Source organism: Vulpes vulpes, chromosome 9 (assembly GCF_048418805.1).
Source record: "Vulpes vulpes isolate BD-2025 chromosome 9, VulVul3, whole genome shotgun sequence".
In the NCBI taxonomy this organism is placed as follows: domain Eukaryota; kingdom Metazoa; phylum Chordata; class Mammalia; order Carnivora; family Canidae; genus Vulpes; species Vulpes vulpes.
Window position 1 is genome coordinate 15,906,304 of NC_132788.1, and position 6,940 is coordinate 15,913,243.

The window sequence follows — 6,940 nt, forward strand, 5'->3', positions numbered from 1 at the left end:
CACACACACACACACACACACACTACAGAGTACATGCTGCCCAGCCAGGCTCACCAACAAGAGCACTGCCATTGCTCACCACTGTTCATTACTGCAACCAAATGGTGTGCTTCCGACCTGGGAGGGCTGGATCCCAGGAACACCACACTAAAGGCTTCACTGCCCACCCTCCTCCTTCTGGGTGCCCCATCCTTCACCATTGTCCCTCACAGCCTTCCCTCCTACCCCCAGGTGGGGCCGTTCTCCTCCAAAGGCATCTGCAACTGCTGGCTGAGTGAATCAGAACATCAGATGCCTCCTCCTTGCCCAGAAATCTCAATTTGTTTTCCCTCCGAACATTATAGTTTGTAAATAACATAAAATAAATATATGTTTGGGTTTTTTTTACACTTAAAAGCATGACAGGTGAAGAAAGCTGGAAATGGCAGTCTGCACCAGGCAGGTGCTTTACATCTGGAAAGGCAGGGGGGAAAGCAGAAAACACATTGTAGCAAATCTATGATAAGGTTAGAGAGGGCTCATGGTCACTCTCCCTGTCGGCCCCTACCAGCCCAGAGCTCCTCCTCACCACCTCAGCTCAGATCCCCCAAATAGGAATCTCAGACCTTCTGCCAACAGAATGTCAGAAGACAGATTGGATGGATTTCAGCCTTGTCCCTTCCTCATAGGCCAACACACACAAGTTCTCTTTCCCCATCCCCTCCTCTCTCTCTCTCTGGCCTCTCAAACCTTGTCCCTGATGTTTCCATTCTTCCTGTCTAAAATGCCCATCTCCTTTACCCCCTTTGAATCCTATCCCTCCACGAACACCCAGATCCAGTGCTACTTTCTGCAAAAAGTTTCCTCTGCCTTCCCAAGCCCAGGAGAGCTTTATTCTTCAGAACACCAGCTGCACCTCATGTGTGTACCACTCACACATGCCTCGCCGTGTTGGTTTTTCCAGGACTGTTATGTGGCCAGTAAGAAGCAGGAGAGCCTTGACAGGCAACATGCGGTCCCACCAGTTGGGTCTGACTCCCGGCTCTGCCTTTTGATAGCTTTGCACACTTGGGCAATTTACTTAACCTCATTGTGCCTCAGTTTCCTCATCTGTAACATGCTGAGGATGATACACCATTACCCAGCTGCTCAGGTTGTTACCAGGATTCAGTAAGTGACTGCCGGTCAGACACTCAGAACAGTACTTAGCACATATGGCATATAAGACAGTTAGCATGTCCCCTGCAATGCATGCTCAATACATGTTTGTGAATGAGCATCTGCTGTATACTTGGGAAAATAGCTTTAAGAAGCCACAGTGTTATGCTATATGTTGGCAAATTGAACTCCAATAAAATTAAAAAAAAAAAAAAAAAAGAAGAAGCCATGGACATAGGGTTTGCTGTAGTATGGGAGCCCTTGGAGACCCAGGCCCAAATGAACCAGCCTAACTCCCCTTCCCCTTTCTGCCTGGTAGCCCCTTTCTGCCTCAGGGAGGAAGGATGGTCCTCACAATATTCATTTTATAAGTTGTTTTCACTGTGTGCACCTGGGCTGTCCCATCTCAAGCCCACAGAATAGCAAACACACTTTTAAAAATGAGCAGGCTATCTGTGGAAATAATATTCATGACATTCAGTAGAGGAGGCAGGAGGTAAATGATGAAATTAAAGATATTCATGGCAGAGCCAAAGAGCAGAGAAAGCGTGGAGCAGTGCACACAGGCTGCAGCAGGGCTCGGTCTGTCTGAGCTCTCCAGCAAGTACACATCGCAGGGGATCGGCTGGCTGCAGAGGCAGTCCAGGAGCGCCGGCAGACACACTGGGGACATGAGGTGAGGGAGGAGGGCGAGCAGAGAGAGACAGGAAAAGAGGGGAGATAAGCAGAAATTCTCCGGCAGAAATTTGTGTTTTAGATTAAAGGCCAGAAGGGAAGAACCTTCCCCCTTCTTTCCATTCCCTTGCAATTAGGTCTTGATAGGATAGAGTCCTCTACGGCCATACCACCCTGAATGCATCCCATCTCATCTGATCTCAAAAACTAAGCAGAGTTGGGCCTGGTTACTACTTGGATGGGAGACCACCTGGGAATACCAGGTGCTGTAGAGGGACACCTGGGTGGCTCAGCGGTTGAGCGTCTGCTTTCAGCTCAGGGCGTGATCCCAGGGTCTGGAATCGAGTCCCACATCGGGCTCCTTGCAGGGAGCCTGCTTCTCCCTCTGCTTGTGTGTCTGCCTCTCTCTGTGTGTCTCTCATGAATAAATAAATAAAATCTTGGGGATCCCTGGGTGACTCAGCAATTTGCACCTGCCTTCGGCCCAGGGCAAGATCCTGGAGACCTGGGATGGAGTCCCACGTCGGGCTCCCTGCATGGAGCCTGCTTCTCCCTCTGCCTGTGTCTCTGCCTCTCTCTGTGTGTCTCTCATGAATAAATAAATAAAATCTTTTAAATACTTAAAAAAAAAAGATACCTGACCTGAGTGTGGGAAAGGAGGTGGTGGGCAGGTGACAAACTGGGAAGCAATGAACCTGAGTTCCCTTGAAATTGTTACAAAGACTAAATTAGTTGTGATATTTAAAACACCCAAAGCACATGGTCAGTGTTATTTCCCCGTTCTGGTCATCATCATCATCACTGCACTTATAAAGGGGACACTCGTTCACCCTGGAAAGCCGACACTGGGGAACACAAGTAAGCAGAGAAAGCCCCCTCCCCACGATGGGGGAAGAAAACTGTGGACATGAGTCAATCACCAGACAGGTGAGCTGGGAGGTAGGAGTCAGAGCAGGGGGCCCCTAACTCTGCAGAGGCCCGAACATGTGAGTCGGTCTTGGGGGATCCGTGTGCTTCCTCTTCTGTGCCACCCGGGGCTGGGCTGGCTGAGCCCTGGGGCCCCCTGGCTGAGGCATTCTGTGCCACTCGGGCCTGCAGGGGGGCAACACTGGCAGCTCCGAATCTCGGCCTGGCGCTCGGAGCCGGTCTGAGCGGCCCTCCACCTTGGGTGAGGCCTCCTCTTATCAAGGTCACTTCAGAAACTCTGCCCTCAAATTGTTCCCAGGTTCAATCAACTTTCACATTCATAATACAACAGAGCTCTACAGGGCCGCCGAGCAGAGACCGTCTGTGGCTTTTCATTTCCTGGCACGATTAGGGGGATAATCACGGTGCCTGGAAAAATAATAAAGCCGGAGTCTGAGGTGGGATCCAAGCAGAGGGTCCGGCCACATGCACTGGCCTAGAGCCACTGTGACCCGCAGGCCCTGGCCTTCCCCAGGGGGTAGGACAGGGGAGAGGCCCTCGTATCTAGCCCACTGTAGCCTGCTCAGCATCAGCACCAGTCACACCACTGTGGAAATGTCATGCTGGGGGTGCAGAGAGCTGAGCCCTGGCTGGTGGGGGGGGGAGGGGTGCAGACACATCTCCCAAAAAGAGCAGAGGAAGTGGACATGGGAGCTGCTGACTGTCACATGCTGCTCACAACTGCCCCTGCTGCCCAGGAACAGCCACCCTCCCTGCCCAGGCACTGGGAGACACACATGGCTCAGGGGTGCTGGACACCAAGCCTCAGTCTGGCCACATCAAGCAGTTTTTAGGAAACAAACCCAGGGGTGAAAGAGCAAGTCCAGGAATGGAACCAAAATAGAAGGCGGCTGTCAGCTCTGACCCTACCGGCCAAGAGCCTGTGCCAGACCGCTGTTTCCCCATCTGCCTGATGGAAGGAGCAGCTCCAGCCCTGCCTCCAGGACGTGCAGCGTGGGAGAAGGCAGAAAGGTGAACCCCTCATCCTGAAGGGTAGCAGCGCCTGAAGAGGACTCCAGCTGAGCTGGCCAGGCGGGACTGCTCCCAGAAGGAGAAATTAGGAGAGTAGGGCTCCCTGGTAAATGGGAGCAGCTCGTTTGCCCCCTGGGGCGCTGTAATGGACCTTGCAGGTGTTGGAGACTACTGGAGGGCCTGCAGGGAAGGGTCCCCCTGGAAAACACAGAGTCTACCCCAAGCCCTGAGGGGAACACTGAGCCTGCAGTCCAGTCTCTGCTTTGCCCTGACACCAGCCACTCCCCACATGTCACTGTGCAAGTAAGAGCCCAGCACACTGCCAGCCACACTAGCTCTCCAGGTATGAGTTTCCTTCTTTCTTCTCTTCTCTGGGCCTCAGACTTTGCAGTTTTAAAATGAAGGGATTATTCCTTTCTATGTCTGAGCTCCTTCAGAATGTTCGTCCTGAGGTTCATTGAGGAAGGTGGTATTCTCAAAGGGCAGAACCATGAGCTTTCTATTGCAATTTTTAATTTACATGTTCCTCATCCCTAATTTATTTTCAATGAGAGGAAAGATTTTGTTTTATTTATCTCAATACTGCCTACACTTAGATCATCATCTGGTAACCATGATACAAAGGTGCTGCAGTCTGGATTAACAAAAGAGTACCCCCTGTATGCCAGGACTTAAAAAGCTGCCACCAGGGCACCTGGGTGGCTCAGTGGTTGAGTGTCTGCCTTTGGTTCAGGTCATGATTCCAGGATCCTGGGATTGAGTCCCGGATCGGGCTTCCCACAGGGAGCCTGCTTGTCCCTCTGCCTATGTCTCTGCCTCTGTGTGTGTGTGTGTGTGTGTGTGTGCGTGCGTCATGAATAAATAAATAAAATCTTTAAAAAAAAAAAAAAAAGCTACCACCAAGTCAAAGCTCACCCAGAATCATACTGCCTGCTAGACATCCTTTCAAAATATATAGGCAAGAAAGGATGTGGGATTGGAACCTGAAGGCCTGGCTTCCAGCCCCAGCAGAGTAACAGTTTCCTAGACAAAGCACGTAGGGGAGTGTGCACTGAAATCTCCTCCCCTGCTATCAGGAGAGAAATCTGGAGATCAGAGAAAAATTCTGCACATGATGCCATTCACCCCAGATGGCCCAGAGTTCATCCAAGAACATTCTGCAATGAAAACCAGGCCAGGATGAAAGGAGAATGTGCCTTGAGCAAAACAAGGTTGAGGTTATTATTTATCAAGAAGTAGGTACACATTAGCTGGTTTCCTCCTAGACCAGAGGGAGAAGTCCTCATGTAGCTTAGACCAGAGGGTCTAGCCAGAGGATTTATTTTCAAGTTCCATTTGCCTTCAGGAATTCCCGGAAGGACACCAGCAGTGGTTCTGTAGTAGAGACACAGCTCTGAAGTTGAAGCTTCTGAGGCTTCTCTCTGGCTTCTTCATCTCTCCCCATTCTAAAGTAAGCAAAGGCTGAGCCACGGAAGACCTGCTAGTGTTTGCCCAAGCCCAGGGTTGCAGCACATACAAGACACAGGGCTTGGGGCTGGGATCTGGTTGGTGGTGCTTGGTAAAGGTGGAGATGATGGCATAGAAGGCCAGGACCCAAATGGGGAGGAATGTAAGAATAGAAATATAAAATAGGGGTGGCTGGGGGCAGGGTGGGGGGAAGAGCCTGCTGGGATAAGGACATTTTTACAAGAAAAATCCCACCTTTTACTAAATAATGGAGCAAATTATATCCTAAAATCTACTATAATAAAATAACTGCTTAGGTTTCCACTGGAGGCCAGGATACACCCTGCTTGGGGAGGCCATATGGGGTGGAATTTGGACAGAAGTAGCCTGCTCCAGGTCATCTGATGGACATAGGCCTGACCCATTGCTGCTCTCTGGACAGAAGGTGTCCCTACAAGCAATCCTCCCAGCTAAGAAGGCAGGCAGGGGTCTTCAAAGGGACATCTCTGAACTTACGTTTCCCCTTTCATAAATTCTGGATGATAAATAACATACTCTATGCACACAAAGTGTAGGGTGCATGTGATTAAGATACAAGGAAGAACTTTATAAACATAAAGGCATTAACAAATAACTGGAAAAATCACACAACACACTAACCGCCTGCTTTCTGCCTGTGCCCACCAGAAGAGAGCACTGGGTGACACCAGCACTCACTTAGCACAGGCCTGCAAGTAAAGGTCCATCATGCCTTCTGTGCATAGCTTTGACTATTTTTTTGCACCCTACGCTAGATTTTGTAAAGAAAGAGAAGCCTGAGAAGCCCAGTTCACAAGGAGTATTAGTGTTCCCTTATTCTCTTCTCCACTAACATCGTCTCCCTGTGGGATCTCGATCACCCTTCTGGCTTCCAAATCACCCCCAGATAGGGACTGTCTAGTTGATGCAGCTGGGAAGACACAGGCCTTAAGGCCTGTATTAGTCAGCTACAGCTGCCATAACAAAGTGCCACGGAAGGGGGGTTTCTCTCACAGTTCAGGAGGCTGAAAGTCCAAAATCAAGGCTCTGCAGGGTTGGTTTTCCCGAGGCCTCTGTCCTTGGCTTAGTGATGGCTGTCTCCTCCCTGGATCCTCACACGGCCTTCCCTGTGTGTGTCTCTCTTCTAATGCCTTCTTCCTATAAAAAATACCAGTCACATTGGGATGCCTGGGTGGATCCGCAGTTTAACACCTGTTTTTGGCCCAGGGTGTGGTCCTGGAGTCTGGGATCAAGTTCCGCATTAGGCTCCCTGCATGGAGCCTGCTTCTCCCTCTGCCTATGTCTCTCCTCTCTCTCTTCTCTGTATGTCTTTCATGAATAAATAAATAAAATCTTAAAAAAAAAAGATACCAGTCACATAAATCAGGACCCACCCTAGTGAACTCATTTTATCGTAATCCCATCCTTAAAGACTCTATCTCCAAATATGGTCACATTCTGAAGCACTGGAGTTTGAAGCCAGGGATGGGGGAGACATAATTCAGTGCATAACAGACCTGCTGTCTGCTGTCAGTAACCCCAGGCAATCTTTGCCGAGGGCAGCCTTCTGGGTCAAGGGTGGGGGAGCTCCCCTGCACCCCCTTACAGCTCACCTAACTCCCCCCCCCCACCACCACCACCACCACCACCGTCAGAAGGGCAGGATCCTGACTCTTGTCTCTGGCCCCCAGCCCCTTGCACAGAACCCGAGCAACAGCTGAGCCCA

General features: G+C 50.4%; 1 pseudogene; it reads left to right on the forward strand.

Annotated features, from left to right (window-relative positions):
• The first annotated feature begins 1,968 nt into the window (after window positions 1–1,968).
• Window positions 1,969–2,087, forward strand: LOC112925548 (5S ribosomal RNA; annotated as a pseudogene).
• Window positions 2,088–6,940: the final 4,853 nt, after the last annotated feature.